This window comes from Vidua chalybeata, chromosome Z (assembly GCF_026979565.1).
Source record: "Vidua chalybeata isolate OUT-0048 chromosome Z, bVidCha1 merged haplotype, whole genome shotgun sequence".
Taxonomy (NCBI): Eukaryota; Metazoa; Chordata; class Aves; order Passeriformes; family Viduidae; genus Vidua; species Vidua chalybeata.
The window spans coordinates 21,523,807-21,540,354 of record NC_071570.1 but is presented as its reverse complement, the minus strand read 5'-3'; the positions used below and the strand labels follow the sequence as shown (position 1 = coordinate 21,540,354).

General features: G+C 38.1%; 1 protein-coding gene across 1 annotated transcript in view; it reads right to left on the bottom strand.

The window, feature by feature from the left end:
* The window catches only part of PTPRD (protein tyrosine phosphatase receptor type D), a 975,596-nt gene that overhangs the window by 171,129 nt on the left and 787,919 nt on the right, over window positions 1-16,548 (bottom strand). The window lies entirely within an intron of this gene.

Below are 16,548 nucleotides of genomic sequence, written 5' to 3'. Positions count from 1 at the left end.
TGAGTCATACACTGTAACCAAACAGTTCTCCCCTCTTCTGATGGGCATTGAGACAGTACTTTCCTTGATTTATCTGGAGGGGAAAAAAAACCTACATTACAGCTTTCCTTTTGTTGAAGTGGATTGTACATAACACCATCACTAAATATCACTCAGAGACCTGTTATGGGACTTAACTTACAACTAAATGATCTCTGAGAAATGTAGTAACACCAGAGGCAACAAAAGCAGTACAGGACATGTTTCAAAAATCACAACTAGTACATTTCAAAACTTTTGCCAGTTTATCAAAGAAAAGTCGCATGCTAATACAGAGACCTCTAGATTTTTTGCTAATCATATTCTTCAAGTGTAAATCTATAGTTATACATACATTGTTAGTAGAGTGTTTAACGTTAGTTTGGATAATGGTCTCTACAACCTTCCATAAAGAAACTGCATAATATATTGATTTATTTTCTCTTGTTACATGTGAGTATCAATGGACCCATGTGGAAAACAGATATAAGGTCACAGAAACATTCCCACGTCTCATTAGCAGTTTTCATTAGCCATGAAGAAGTAATGTTTTTTTTTTTTATTCAGGTAACTGATGAATAGCCTAGGACTACCCAGATCCTTTTAAGATTTATGTCAGAGAGGCAACAGAAGCAGCAGCAGCAGTGGTGACTGAGGTTAAGTCCAGGGGTGACTGTTACATTGCACTGTACAGAGGAATTCCAGAGCTCAGGGACACTTGATCAGCATCCTAGAGCCCCTGGAGGACCTGGGAGCTCTTGCAAGCCAATCAGGAATGGAGGGGATTTTGTCAGGAGCATCCACAGGAGATTAAAACAGCTCCATGAAGTGCAAGTGACCAGGAATGCAGTGAACAGAGCAGGCACACGGGGTGTGGCATGGCAGAAAGGTGTGGCATGGCAGCTTGCACGGCAGTTCAAACGGTAGGGGCACAAAATTTAGGGAGTAAGTCATCATCCACCAAACTAAAAGATGACTGTGGTTTCCACTCAGTCAAAAGCTGCTGTCAGAAGGAACACAGTGACCCAGACTAACCTCACACATCAACACATGGCTGTCCAAGTCTCCAGCTGCAGGGAATGTCAGAGCTTTTCATGGATGCCAGAGGGCAGTGGAGACAATACCGTTCACGTTGTGAACAAGTGGATGATCTGCTAAGCTTGGTGGCAGAACTGAATGAGGAAGTGGTCAAGGAGCATGAGGAAATGTGAGTAGTTCACTGAACTGTAAGAAGTTTGTCCTGGTGGACTACCTCCAAGAACAGGTGGTCAAGCTGCAGGACACAGTCAAAAGACTGAGAGATATCAGGGTAGCTGAGACAGAGCTGGATAGTGAGCTCCAATCCCAGTGGTGGGGAACCACTGCCTGCTGAGGAGAGGTAAAAATTTACCCCCCAGTACGCATGGAAAGGAGGGAGGGAGGGAGTGCATTGACACAGGGGTTTGGGAAGTAGTGAAAAAACAAAACAAAATACAAACCCCAAAAACAAGAAAAGAGGAAAGACACAAATAAAAGAAAAGGGCTTCCTTCAAAGCCAGACATTTTCCCCCAGAAATGCTTGTGACTGTGCAGGCTAATGAGACAATGCACCCAGCACACACCCAGAAGAACAGTCAGAGCTAATTGGAGCAGCCAATCTGCTTCAGAAATAAGGCAATTAACCACTAGTTCAACCAAGAAAAGGCAGTGTGTCATAGTAGTGTAGTTACTCAGACCATGGGACTGTATTTGTCAAGTCTCATTTGACAAATCCCGGGGGTTGATGGAGTCCATTTGACAAAGAAGGGAAAAGTATCTTTGGTTCAGGACTTGCCACATTGCTGAAGGGGGCTTAAATTTGATTTGTCAAGGGACAACCCTGTCAGTTGGATGCAAACACCTGTAATGGATGCCTAAAGCAGTGCAAAGGCATTCCAGATACTTCAGTCAGTAACCCAACTTTCTCCAGGTCCAGCTCAGATGCCTATACACAGATGCAAATAGTATGGAGAGGAACTACAGACATGTGCATACCTGCATGGGTATGATATCATTGGCGTTACAGAGATGGCTCCTATGGGATGGCTTCTATGACTGGAGCAATAGAATGGAAGGCTTAAGGCTTTTTAGAAAAAAAAAAAAACAGCTAGGGACATGAAGGGCTCTCTATGTCAGTGACCAGCAGGAGTGTATGAAATGGGGAATGATGAGACAGCTGAGAGTTTGTGGGTCAAAATTACAGGGAGGGCACAGGCAGGGGATGTTATAGTGGAACATCCGATCAGGAGGATGGTGTGGATGAAGCCTCTTACAGGCAGACAGGAGCGGCCTCATGCTCACAAGTCCTGATCCTCATGGGGGAATTTTCAACCGCTCTGGTATCTGTTGGAGAGACCACAAGACAGGGCACAAGCCATTCCAGAGGTTCTTTGAATATGCTAATGACAACTTCCTTACAAAGTGATTGAGGAGCCAACAAGGAGAGGTCTGGGCCTTGAATCCACCAACAGGAAGGAGCTGATGGAATACAATGCTCCAAAGCATCTTTGGCTGCGGTGACCACGGGAGGGTGGAGTTTGAGATCCTCAGGGCAGGGAGAAAGACATGCAGCAAGCTCTCTACAAGCTCTGCCCTGGACTTCAGGAGAGCAAAATTTGGCCTCTTCAAGGACCTAATAGGTCGAGTCCCATGAGACAGAGCCCCAAATGGCAGAGAGGAACAAGAAGTTGACTGATATTCAAGGATCACATCTTCCAAGCTCAGGAGAGATGCCTCATGATAAGAAGGAAATTGGACAAAAATGCCAGGAAGCCTCCATGGATGACAAAGAAGATGCCAAGCAAAGTCAAAACAAGAAATGAAGTTTTTAGGAAGTGGAAATGGAGAGAGATGCCCTCAAAGGAACACTGGAAAATTGTGTGGGAAACTAGAGACTAGATTAGGGAAGCCAAGGCCCAGTTAGGCTATGGGTATCAAGGACAACAGGAAGGACCACTATAGAAGTCCTTCTATAGCGCAAAGAAAAGGAAGACCAGGGATAATTTGGAATCTCTCGAAAAGGAAACAAGACACCTAGCTGGTCTCTTGGTCAAACCTAGCTGGTTTGACCATGAAGAGAATACTGAGGTTCTCAATGACTTCTGTGCTGCAGTACTCAATGGCAAATGCACCAGCCAGGCTGACCAAAATGAGAAAATAGACTGGGAGAATGAAGATCCTGAGTCCACTGTAGGCTCACAACCATCTAAGGAACCTGAGTGTACAGAAGTCTGTGGGACTTGATGAGATTGATCTGAGCATCCTGAGCTAGCCACCAGATTAAGTTGTTAAGACACTATCTCCATCTTTGAAAAAGTAGCAGTAAGTGAAATTCCCAGTGACTGGAAATAATGGAAATATAACCCCACTTTAAAAAAAAAAGAAAGGTGAAGAGCCAAGGAACTACAGACCAGTCGGTCTCACATACGTTTGAGAAAAGACCATGGAGCAGTTTCTCCTGGTAACAGTGCCAAAGCACATGGAAAAATAAAGAGATGATTGGTAATAGCCAACGTGGCTTTACAAAGGGGATGCCACCCTGAAAAATTTAGTGACTTTCTATGAAAAGGCCACAGCATTTAAAGATAAGGACAGAACAACTGATATTTTCTACCTGGACTTATGCAAAGTCCCACGACATTCTTGTCTCTAAATGGGAGAGACATGGGTTTGAGGGATGGGGGACTCAGTGGCTAGAGAACTGGCAGATAGGCTGTGCTCAGAGTTGTGGTCAATAGCTTCCTGTCCACAGGGAGAGTAGTGAAGGGTGTTGTCCCTGAGGGGTCAGTACCAGGGCCAAAACTGTTCAACACCTCTGTAGGTGACGTGGACAGTGGGACTGAGTGCACTCTCAGCACATTCACTGACCACAGCCTGCATGGTGCAGCTGACACCCTACAGGGAAGGGATACATCCTGAGGGACCTGGACAGGCTTGAGAGGTGGGCCATGCAAACCTCATGACGTTCAGTAAGGAGAAGCAAAAGGTTCTGCTTATGGGTCATGGCAATCCTGGGCACACCTGTGGGTTGGGAGGAGAAGTGATTGAAAGTAGCCCTGTGGAGAAGGACTTGGGGGTGATGGTTGATGCAAAACTCCACATGACCCAGCCATGGGCACTCACAGCCCAGAAGGCCAAACGTGTCCTGGGCTGCATCCAAAGCAGCGTGGCCACCAGGGCCAGGCAGGGAATTTTGCTCTTGTGCATGTTCAAAGCTAAGTTGGATATGGTGTTGAACAACCTGGTCTACTGGGAGGTCTCCCTGTTCATGGCAGGTGGTGTTGAGACTAGGTGATCTTTAAGGTCCCTTCTAACCCTTAACATTTTATGATTCATCTTATGATTCTATGATTTTAAATTGACTAGCTAGCTTTTAATTTAGTAGTAGCTAATAACTATCTATTAAGAAATTACATAAAATATATTTTAGAAATCTCTATATGCTATCTGCTTTACAGAAAATAAAATGTTGATACAATGCAGTTTTATGATTCCTGAGTAATTACATGGTGGGTTAGTAGCATGACTAACAATAAAATGCCGAAGTCCTAACTTTACAAGACCTATGTTCTCATCAATGGAAAAATTCTTCCATTCATGTATTCACAATCCTACATTTACCCTTTTAAAAGTAAATAAATGCTATCACTTCTGCTATTCAACAGTAGACTACAGATTCAACATTCTGTTGTCCTTACTATATCTGTCAATTCATTTCAAGAAATTCAGATTTTTCAGGTAAAATCAAAAACCTGTGCAGGACTAAAAGGGACTATTACTGGAACTGTCAGTTTCAAGTATCAGGCAGGATTGAATCAAATTTATTTTGTATCTGAAATGAAAATACTTGCTTGGCAGAATGCTTACACTATTCAGCATCTTATTGCATTGCTAAATCCTTCCCTCTAAAGTGCACCACAAACTTTAAAATCTGTTAAACTGCAACACCATGATGTGTGCCTGACACAGATAATAGCAACCCTGTGGGTGACAGTGAACTGACAGTCAATTGACTGCTGTCGCCCCATGGTGATGATTAACAGAGGGGAACCAAACTGAAGTCCCCACAAAATGTCTTTAGCCACACACAAACAAAATCACATTAAATTTTGCAAAGACCTGGGGCTCTACAGACTTATATGAAATGAATTATGAAATAATTCTCTTGATTTTATGCATAGCATAGATTGACTGTAGCTAAAAAACATACATTCTTTCAAGTATTTTGGTTCTAAGGCTGCAAAGCACTGTCTGTTCTCTTTACTGGTGATGTCTCAAGAGCAGTAAAGTTTCTGCTAGTTAATCCAGGGTCTTCCTTAATAAGAGATGGCAACTACCACAGACTAAACTCTTCTGAATTTAACAGACCGGTTCCAGTTGTTTATTCCAGGTATATTTAATCACTTCTATGTAACTACAGTTGTATTTAATTTGTGTACATTTTTTATTTAATTTTATGCTCTTTGTTAGAAGGTATCTTTTGAATCAGACTATGGTATTCATATGGCATGAAGAAGTAAACCCATTTTGTCATATCTTTTGAGAATCTAACCTTTCTGGGCACAGGTAAGGCAACAAAGGAATAAAACTGTAATAAGGAATGAGTGGGTAGATTTGTCTAAGAGCTAACAATATCCTCCATTGTTTTCAATATAGAAATGATAATTTGATGAGGTACATATCAGCAACCTGCTTTAAGAAACATTAATATTCATTAAGCGGAATGGTCAGAACAGGCTGCTTGTTTAATCTTGCTTACATTTTCAGTGTTGCCACTGACTTGTTCAACAAAGTACAACTCTCACCATCATAATTTCTCAGTTTTTAGGAGAGACAATATACTTCACCTCAGCACAGCGTCTAGAAGACTGAAAAATTATTGGAAAGGCTATTTAGGTAATTGAAGAAGACTACAGTACTGAACTTTTAGGGATTTCTTAAAAGGAATTTTTCATTCCACACATCAGTGTTCTCCATACTGAGAGCTTTCTTACATTTCCCTGTCAATGGGTGCTCAGTGCTGATCTGAGAAAGCTGTGGACAAGATGGCAGTTTGGACTGTGCGTGTATTTGATCATCTGTCTCTTTGGAGACAGCTAACAAGAACTGGTTTTGACACAGTTCTATGAAGACCACACATTCTGTCAAGTGGACACGTGTCTGTTAGAAACTCTAATAAGACTACAAAACACACACAAACTGTTGATCATTTAGTTCAATAGTTACATCCCCTCACCAAATTAACCATAATTAGAAAAAGCAGCTTTTGAAATTGATCTGTTCCCCACTTCCATTTCATTACCAATGTTTTCTATATCTCGAGAGGAATTTGTTTCAATTCAATGTCAATAAAATTAGAACTTTTTGTCAGGTTTGATGCTTTTTTCTTTTTAAGGCTGCATTAGAAGTCTGGGATTGTACCTTAGTAATGTATCACCTAACACCCTGTTTAACTTTAGTAGCAACCAGTGAAAAGCTTCAGTTGAGATGACCGGATTTATTTTGTCTGAATTTTAAACATTCTTAAGAGTGCTGAAAGCATTCTCCTTTACAAGGCAGCAATGGAAATTACACAATAGGAAAGAAAACATGCTTTAGGATATATTCAAAACTGCCTCATTCCCTCCCATTAGTGTTTTTTTCCTTTAGGCAAAAATGTCTACTTGTGACAATCTTTACAGATTTCAGTACACCAAATGAAGGAAGAATTAGATTAATTAAATGTAAGTTTGTAATGTAGTATTTGTAGTTGCAATTTCCTGGGAGCTTTTCCTTATTGCATCTATTTATAAATAGATCAGCTTTGCTTAATTAATATGATAGTCTCACAAAGCAAAATAGAATAGAGACTTTACTCAGTCTTGAATGTAGTTCATAAAGAAATGTATTAATTTATGAGATGAAGACTATTACAAGTTGTTGAAGAAAGGTTTACTAGATTACTCCTTGGATTAATGTCTCTTAGACAGACTAGGTGCCTTCATACTATCTACAGTTTAAGTATACCTGTATGTCTTTGCATTTGCAAACCAAGCTTTTATGAGCATGAGGGAAAACCTGGGATTTTGTAGTCAGTCGTGTGTATGGCTGATACAGAGATGCAGAGAACAAGCATTTCTTAAGGTCTGCCTGCCAGTGGAGGTACCCAGATCAGAACTTAAGGACTCCATACAAGAAGTACAAAGAATATTCATGCATGTGCACATTTCTAGCTATACACAGTTAAATGCTTGCCATCTCCAATGGCTTCTGTATTCACTTTTCCCCTATGACTGCACAGTCATTGTTTTCCTTTTCCTAAAATAGTTTTCTTCATGTTAATTGTATGTTTCTACATGCTTGTTACACAAAGCAAATACCACAAAACTTGGCCTCACTAACAACTTAACAACATTGAATATTAGACCCTAAGGATTTAATGAGCTTAATGTTTTCTATACAGCATGTGCAATGCTTTGTGTGCTAACTGGAAGCCCAATTAAAACTGTCATTTAAATTTTAAACTTAAGAGACAAGTCATCAATTTTAGGAATTTTTTTTTCCTTTTTAAATTTTTCTCTTATGACCGTAATAGAAACCAATCCACCATCCAAAGTGTGACAGGCAGAATTCCAAATATTTTACAACACATTTCTGAATAAAAGCTGACTATGATTAGAACTTCCTGTATATTTCAAATCTTTTTAGGATGTGAATACCAGGAAATAATTTTTAAAGCGGCAGAGGGAAGTGGGTTTGGGTTTTTTCCTCTTCTTTCCAAAGTGTCACTGATAAAAAAAGTGAAAATTAAAACAATTTCTTTTCAAGTTTATTTTACACAAACCAGAGTACTACGCATATTTATTTTCTTTACATAAAATGCAGCGCATCCATGACCAATCATCACTCAGAAAAATACTTTACTGATCCCCTTTACTGTGAAGGTGCTAATTACAGTGGCAAGATTCAGCTGCACACAAAACAAGTATGCATAAAACCTGTGAGGGGTGCCTTTGTCTCATTCTGATCTGTGCTCTTTCAGAAGTCTGGCTTGAATTCCCAGACAGGGATCTCTGGGACAGAAAAGGACTAATAGCACAAGTGGCACATAGAAGCTGATAGCGGATGAACAGGTAAACTGTGCTCTAGAGATGAAGCAGTTATTGAGCAATGTAGGGTACAGTATTTTTCTGTAACCTGACCAGTTCAGATTTCATTAACTCTTTCATGACCCAGTATTGGCTTCAAATATTGCCTCCACATAACTCTAAAGGTGGTGGACACATATCCCTGCAGAAACTCAATTTCTGCTGAAGTCTGTATAAATCCTGGCTGAAAGCAAATACATGATCAAGTCCTAGCTAGGAAGTCTGAACAGTCCCATGGAACAGCACCAGGCATTTAAGACAGCAAATTTGAAACCCAGCTGATACTTTTACTCAAAAGCATAAGATGATGAAGCAGGAACTAATTCAGGGAAATCCTGTGACCTCTATTATACAGGAGGCCAGACTAAATAGTCTTACTAGTCCCCCATGGCTTTAAAACCTATGGCCTCAGGAGAACTGACTCTCTGGATCTGCAATTGATTCACTGTACAATTATATACTGCCTTTTCTACTTCTCCATGTAAGAACATGTAATATTCCTGATTCTATTTTACAAACATGCTGTTAATCAATGATGGTATATTGTTCTAAACATGTGAAAGATTTTTAAGTAAATAGGCAATAGGGCAATACCAAAAGATGCTTCAAGAACATAGGTCATGTATGATAAAATTTTATTCTCATTCAGAGCTGCTTAATAAAAGTAACCAAGTAGGAAGTATAGCTCTTTAAAGAAAAAACAAATGAGATGAAGGCCACCTGCCAAATTAATCCCTGAATTTCCTGGGGCTTAACCATATAACAAATACCAAATTATTTACATTAAAAATCCTGGTTTTATTAAAAATACAATCTCATGCAGTTTCTATAAATAAAGGATTGTTAAGCATAATAGCCCTTTCAGAGTAATTCCTGCAATTCCTTGCTTTTCAAAAACTGCTTTGTGTGTGATAAAATAGTCCTAACAAGAAAAAAGTCCGAGGAAAAAAGACACCATCTTTCATCTGTAGTATATACCAGTGTATTCAAATTACTAGTTTTCCTAGCTTTGTTTTAAATCATAAACTGACCAAAAGAAATATTAAATGACAGCGACACTGAACTACTGCAATATTATGATTATTAGTTCAGGTTCCACCACAAATTTTAAACATTCCATGGATAATAACGAAGGCCCGTATGCGAATACTTATAAAAAACCTGAAGGAGTAAAGAAACATTTAATTTTTATTATCAGCATAATGTGACAGTAAGCTACAGGGAAAAACAAAGATGTTTAACCTTTATGTTTTCCACTTTTTTACCAACTGTATCTTTTCCTACAGTAGGATACCGGTAATAGGGAAACTCAAAGGGAAGGCTTTCAACTACTGTACAAGTTAGCACTGAAACAGACACAGCTAAATTAATTTTCACCAGATAAAGTATCACCAACAGATGACTGCTGCATTACAAATGTGTAACTTCCCTAGACAATGGAACTACAGATAAGATGGCCTCCAGCACCAAGAACATTCACAACTAGCAGTTCCTCGGACCAGCTGATCCACAGTTGAACAGAAAAAAGCTTTTTCATATCCTGTAGTCCTCACAGAAGCTACTGTGTTAATAGAACCACTCTGCTTCTGTACCTTCATAACCAGGAACAGAAAGCACCAATTTATAAACTGAAAAAACCACCATAAAAATCATGCAAAATCTAGGAATTGAGGATGGCAATGCCAAAGAGTCACTCAATTAATTCTGAACACTCAAGAGTTTTATATGAGAAAACTGTTTAGAAAACTGAAAACTAAACTTTGACCTCTGGCAATGGAAGGCTGTTACGAATATCTGAATCTGACCTAGCAGTTCCATGTTTTCACTTTAGTAAGTAAACAAACCATAAAGGTATTATCATGGATTTGTCAAATTCCACATTTTTTAGCCTCTTCCTCTAACAAGCTGTTTCATAATATCTTTCCACTTAAGGCTCTAAGTTCCTAAGTTTTCTTGTTTCCAAAGGGAAGCCTCACAGTGTAAAACAATTCTCCTCCACCAATAGTACTATTTAAGTCATTATTTCCTCAATGGAAATCCATTGACAAAGGAGGATATCTTTTTCTCCGTGTACATTACAGTAGACATGCATACTGTGATAGAGGTAGGTTTGTTAAAATTTCTACCATTAGTACCAGTGTCACAGATCCTACCAAGACATACAATTTTGTTGTAGTGAACGACATTGTTCTACAAGTGGATTGGAGTAACAAATGAATAAAAAGTGCCTTAGTAAGAAGTATGGTATAAATATTTCAGCACTAGGCCTAAAGAAAGATTAAAGGATCTAATCAGTGTAAGGTTCTTTTAACAAAAAAGCTTTCAACAGAAAAAAATGCAGCAGTAAAACACACAGACCATATTGCTGTAACACACTACAGACTTTAAGCTATGACAATAAATATATTAGAGAGCAGTAGATTGTATTAACTATAGCAACATTTTTTTTTTTTTTGCCAATAACAACCCCAAAGTAAAGCTCTTAAGTTTATTTCATAGCTGCTGTTTTCCAAATCTCTTTTCATCATTTATGTGGCTTTTTTTCCCCTTTAAAACAGTGTTGTGATGGAATCAATACAAAACTGCTCTTAACATATCTGTCTCTGACCTGTGTTTGTTTTAAGCTATATCATTCATAATGGTGATCGATGGGTAATGCTATTCCTCTTTCTCCACAAAAAGCATGGAGCATAAAAAGTGCATATATTTTATGCCCAAGGTCAGGATAAAATTAATGGATAAGAGCTAAATAAAATGGAGTTCAAGCTGAATGGGCTGAGTGCTCTCTACAGGGTACAGCCGAGGCAGGCAGTACAAAGCCCATTATACTCAAATGTTCTTGAAGCATTTCAGAAGTGAAATTGTTTCCACAGGCTAATGCATAAAAGTATGAAGCTTTAACTTTTCTGTTTCACAGATAGCCTACAGATATTGGGCAAGTGTTCCTATTCAGGATTTTATTTAGCATATTCCATTTATCAATCTTTACCTTAAGCCATAAACCCATTTGGTGTTTATGACTAAAGTTGTACAAGCTATGTTTATTTGTCATTAGTGAACTTTACTTCATAGACTTTTCTGTTCATGCTCTCCCAAGATCCCTGTCAAGATAACAAGTGAACAATAGAGCCTTTAAAAAACAACAACCACACATACAAAAAAACCCATGAAATAAAAGAATGAAATCAGCATGTAAATACATAAATTATAACTTACTATCAAATATAGTTTAATAATTGAGAAGTTATACCATAAACTTTTTTTTTTTTTTACAAATATAAATTAAAAGTGGATTTCAATTAAACCTTAAGACCACAGGAATGGTAGAAAGAATGACAAAAATAAAACTGTTAGACAGTTAGCTACTCTACTATTATGGACTCAGCTACTTAATATTTTCTTTCTTTACACTGGTTATTCTATCTAACAAAAGCCTCCTTTATGTCAAGAAATTTCCTCCAGTATTAGAAGTGTAAATTTCAAACAGGGTGCACTCTTCACATGAATGAAGTATGTTGGAAGTGCCTGAATAGAGACACATGACACAGGTTCTGCAAAATACAGCGTAGCTATTTTAAGAAATAATGTAGTCATGCCACGTGCATTTATTAAAAATACTATCCTGGGGTTTTATCTAAACATGTTTCAGTATTCATGCCCTTCTTATAATCTAAGCTTAAGAGAAAATGAAACCAAGAGCAGCTGAGCATAGATTTACAATGACAACATCACTACTGACCATATCATCATTTTTATCTGTTAATAATTTCCTGTAAAAAGATCAAGGTAAAAATACAACACTGAGCGTCAGATTACATAACAGAGATATTCAGAAAGAAGTTGAATTAGAACATGGCATTATTTTCCCACAGCCTGTGCTCTTAGTCCTTGCTGCTTATACTTGACTAAAGCAACTCAGCTTCTAGTGCAAAGATAGGAATATGAGGCTGCCAATTACCCACATAACTAACTGTATGCCTTATTATTTACGTCTAATGAAATCTCACACTGTATTGCTGAAGTAAAATTAAGAGGGAAAAACCTGTAAACAGTCCAGTGTCAAAAAAGCAAGCTAAGATAGCCTTCCCTTTTTAAAAAGAAAAAAAAAAAAAAAAAGGGTGAGGAGGGGGGAACCTCAGCAACACCTGCTTTTGGCTAAGATAGACTTAATTTTCTTCGCAGTAGCTGGTATAAAGATGTGTTTTGGATTTTTGCTGAAAACAGAGTTGATAATAGATGTTTTTTCTGATTACTGAGCAGTGCATGCATAGTGTCAATGTCTGCTTCTTGTACTGCTCCACCAGTGAGGAGACTGAGCCTGCACAAGAAGTTGGGAGGAGACACAGCCAGGACAGCTGATCCAGCTGACCACAGGGATGTTCCAGACCGTGTGGCATCATGCTCAGTACATAAAGCTTGTGGGTGACAGAGGAAGAGGGATGACCTTGGGAGTAATTGTGTTTGTCTTCCTAAGGCACCATTACACATGAGAGAGTTCTTTTTTGAGGATGTCTGAACAACTGCCCACTGGAAGGGGGGAATTAATGCCTTGCTTTGCTTTGTTTATGCGCAAGGCTTTTGCTTTTCCTATTAAACTGTCTTGGTCACAATACTTAAGTTTTCTCATTTTTACTCTTCTCTAACCTATTCCACTAGTGGGGGAATGAGTGGGGAGCTGTGTGGGGCTCAAATGCTGGCTGGGGTTAAATCATGACACCAAAAAACCCAAAAATGTAAACAAATAAAGAGGCAAATTCTGTAAATGCAGAGATCACATTATGAGATATGCATGTTCAATCCTCAGTATTATGACACTTCACCCAAATATTTTAGCAGGATGTAATGACATAACAATCACATGCCTTCACTGCTGTTTCATCGGGCAGCCCACCTCAAACATGCAAATAATACATTTATATACTTGGTGGTGGGCTGTTGGATATCCAAATGTCTATTGTATCTAGGCAGAGATGGTTTTGTTCTGCCAAAGTACAAGTTAAAGTTTATCAGATTCAGATATATATTTATGAACAGGGTTTTATGTCAAAATGTATTTATGTACTATTTTTTTATCAGTTTTTGGTCTGTGCTTTGACTACTTGCTAAGGTAAACTGCAGGGCAAAATAAAATGCTAATGACGCAGCTGAACTTTAGTCTGAATTCTGGATTATTTCTGAATCCCTTAAGAAATCAGAATGTCAGAACAGGATGACACACTCATGCTTCTCACTGATGTGAACTGGTCTCAGAGTGCATTTAAGTAATCTGTTTTACTGTTTATAAATAAAACATTTTCAGCAGGCGTCTAAATATTGAAAACCAACTGGACTGACATGTAGCTTCTAGACTATAATCAGCTGTGCCTACTTTATGTTACAAGGCCTTTTTTTTTTTTTTGCTACATTTTATTTATGCCAAACATTTAATGGTAATTTTTATTACTGTGATTAAATCCCAATGAGCAAAATCAAGATATTGTATTAGTTGACTTTGGTATTTGCATTATTCAAAATAATTTTAAACATTCTAATTCTTTATGCTTTAAATACGCTTTTCCTGATAAATATTGTAGCAACAGTGCTAAGGTGTTCTTCACAATGTTACAGAACCATGCTGTGCTCTTCAATGCATGATGATGACCTTGTAAAAGAGCCTTAGTGTAAATTGAATTTTCCCAGAACAAGAAGCTTTCATCACATCTTTTGGATTTTATTCACTGCAAATAGATTCCAAGGAAACTATTCTGGATTTGGTTTTTCATGTGTTAGTTCATTTTCACCAGAGGGGTATTCAGCATTCAAGACCAGAGTTTAAAACAGTCGTAAGGCAACCATTCTAGAATATACAATGAAAGTAAAGAACTTATGCAATAATCTAGAAATAATGTGAATTCCACACTATCGTGCAGCAAGAAAGGCATGCAGCTCTGTAGGACCTTGACTACAATCTTCAGTTCTATTCCTTTAACTGACAACTTATGATGAAATAAATGTACTCAAAATACTTTCTGAAAACTAATTTAGGATGGCAGAATTTAAATGCATTCAAAGTGAGTCAATACAGACTAATTTCATTTTAAAATGCCATTAACAGGAACTGTATAATTCTTTACATTTCCCAGAAATTTATTTAGATAATGAGCATTATATTCTATTTTCTTGTTCATTTAATTAACAATAATTAACAGTAGTGCCTTTGTATGAGAACTTTGCAACTACAAACTTTTCTGCTTCTAATAAAACCAGTTATCTTTTCCACTCCAGGTTTTGACTAACAGCATCTCCCAACAGGTGCTGAAGCTAAATAATTCCACAGTCCTTCTTGCACCAGTTTCACTTCAGCAGTTCTATTCCATAGTAAATGTAAATGAGGGAGGCAATCTGGAAGTGGAAATATTGTTTATAAAGTGCTTCAGATACAAGAAGTGTCTTATTAAAATAAATAGATTTATAAACTTTAGCAATCTATCCAATCACAATTTAAGTCTCTTGTCTGAATGAATGAAGGAATGAATGAATGAATGAATGAATGAATGATTACTAAAGTAAAAGTAAGATTTAAATGAATAAGATGTAAATGAGTTCATAATATTTTCAAGTTCTTTTCCATTATCTAAGAATTATAGAATATTAAGAGTATGGAATGGACTGTAAAGATTGTCTAGTCCCAATACCCCTGTCATGAGAAGAGACACATCCCACTAGATCAGGTTGCTCAAAGTCCCATCCAATCCCATCCAACCTAGGTTTGAACACTGCCGGTGTTGGGGAATCCATAACCCTCAGAATACCCTGTTTCAATGCCTCACCACTCTCACAGTAAAGAATTTCTTCCTAATCTCATGTCTAAATTTCCCCTCTTTCTATTTAAAGCCATTCCTATGAGTCCTATCACTGCAGTTCCTTATGAAGAGTCCCTCTCCACTTTCCCTGCAGGCCCCTTCAGATCCTGAAAGTTGCTGTGAAGTCTCTACACAACTTTCTCTTTCTTCTCCAGGCAGAACAGACCCAACTCCCTCAGTCTGTCCTCATAAGAAAAGTGCTCCAGTCCTGTTATCAACCTCATGCCCTTCCCTGGACTTGCTTCAACAGGTCCATGTTCCTCCTGTGCTGGGACCCCAGAGCTGATGTAGCACTGCAGGTGGGGTCTCAGCAGAGCAGAGGGGCAGAATCCCCTCCCTGGCCCTGCTGCTTTGGATGCAGCCCAGGACACATTTGGCTTTCTGGGCTGTGAGCACACACTGCCAGCTTATTATACATGAACCACCTGAACTACTTTTGCATCAGATGACAAACACAGAAAGATCTCAGACTCTGACTCACACAACATGCCACTTCAGTACTGTAGGTTTGGATTAGGCACTTTTCATGTGTGCTAGAAAGAAGAGTTTTCTCTCCCTTCGAGCTACAGTACACTGATGACCTATGTTTTGTTCACCAAAAGGCCATTATAATTGATTCTTAATATGTCAAACTCTTTCATGCGGGTAGAGCCACTTACACACAGATTGATTTCTGTTTTCAAAACTCATACACTCTAATTTTTAAAAACCAAAAATTATTTTTTCCTCTGTACAGAAGGCAGAGTGATAGAGGAGTAACAACACAAAAGTAGAAATATTCTGACTAGCATCACTTTGACAAAATTGCTTTCAAAGATGTTACAGGAGATCTTTATAGGGGGGTGTGTAACCAATTTAAGGAAATAACTGTGTTCATATGGCAAACAGAGCAACTGCACAGCTACTGAGGTGTTGCCTGTGTCAGTCACGCTGCTAGAGGTTAACTCCAAATAATAAATAACAGGGATAATAAACATTATCAACCTCCTACTCAAACACAACCATCTCTTTTCTCTGCACTACAATGTCAGAATAAGGTAAAGACCCTGACTACGCACCATCTTTTACCCTTTCCTTAGTGATTTTGTTTCTGTAGATTTGTTCTTACTATTGGATGTGACCTGAGTTGCTGAAAACCAGTTTTGTCCTCAGAGAGAGAAGCAAAAAATGACTGATCATTGATCTGGAAACTGGTTTGCTAGATTAAATGGGAATAGGTAGTCAACCATGGTTTTAACACACACACAAAAAAAGCCTCATTTCATATACCTTTAAAGAAATATAAAAAAATTAAAATAATATAAATCCTATCAATAAACTATTAATTAAAACAAACTCAATTTTTCATTGTAATCTAACAATGAAGTGAATGTAGGAATACTGGCATGAATTAATCACATATGTATATCCTGTAAATTTATGTAAGAGCTTTGTTTCCTACAATAATTCAGTTATTTTTGATGTAGGAAACCATAATGAAATACAAGATGACCAACCCAGAAATCTCATACACATGAAATCACTAAAAATGAACATGGGCACAT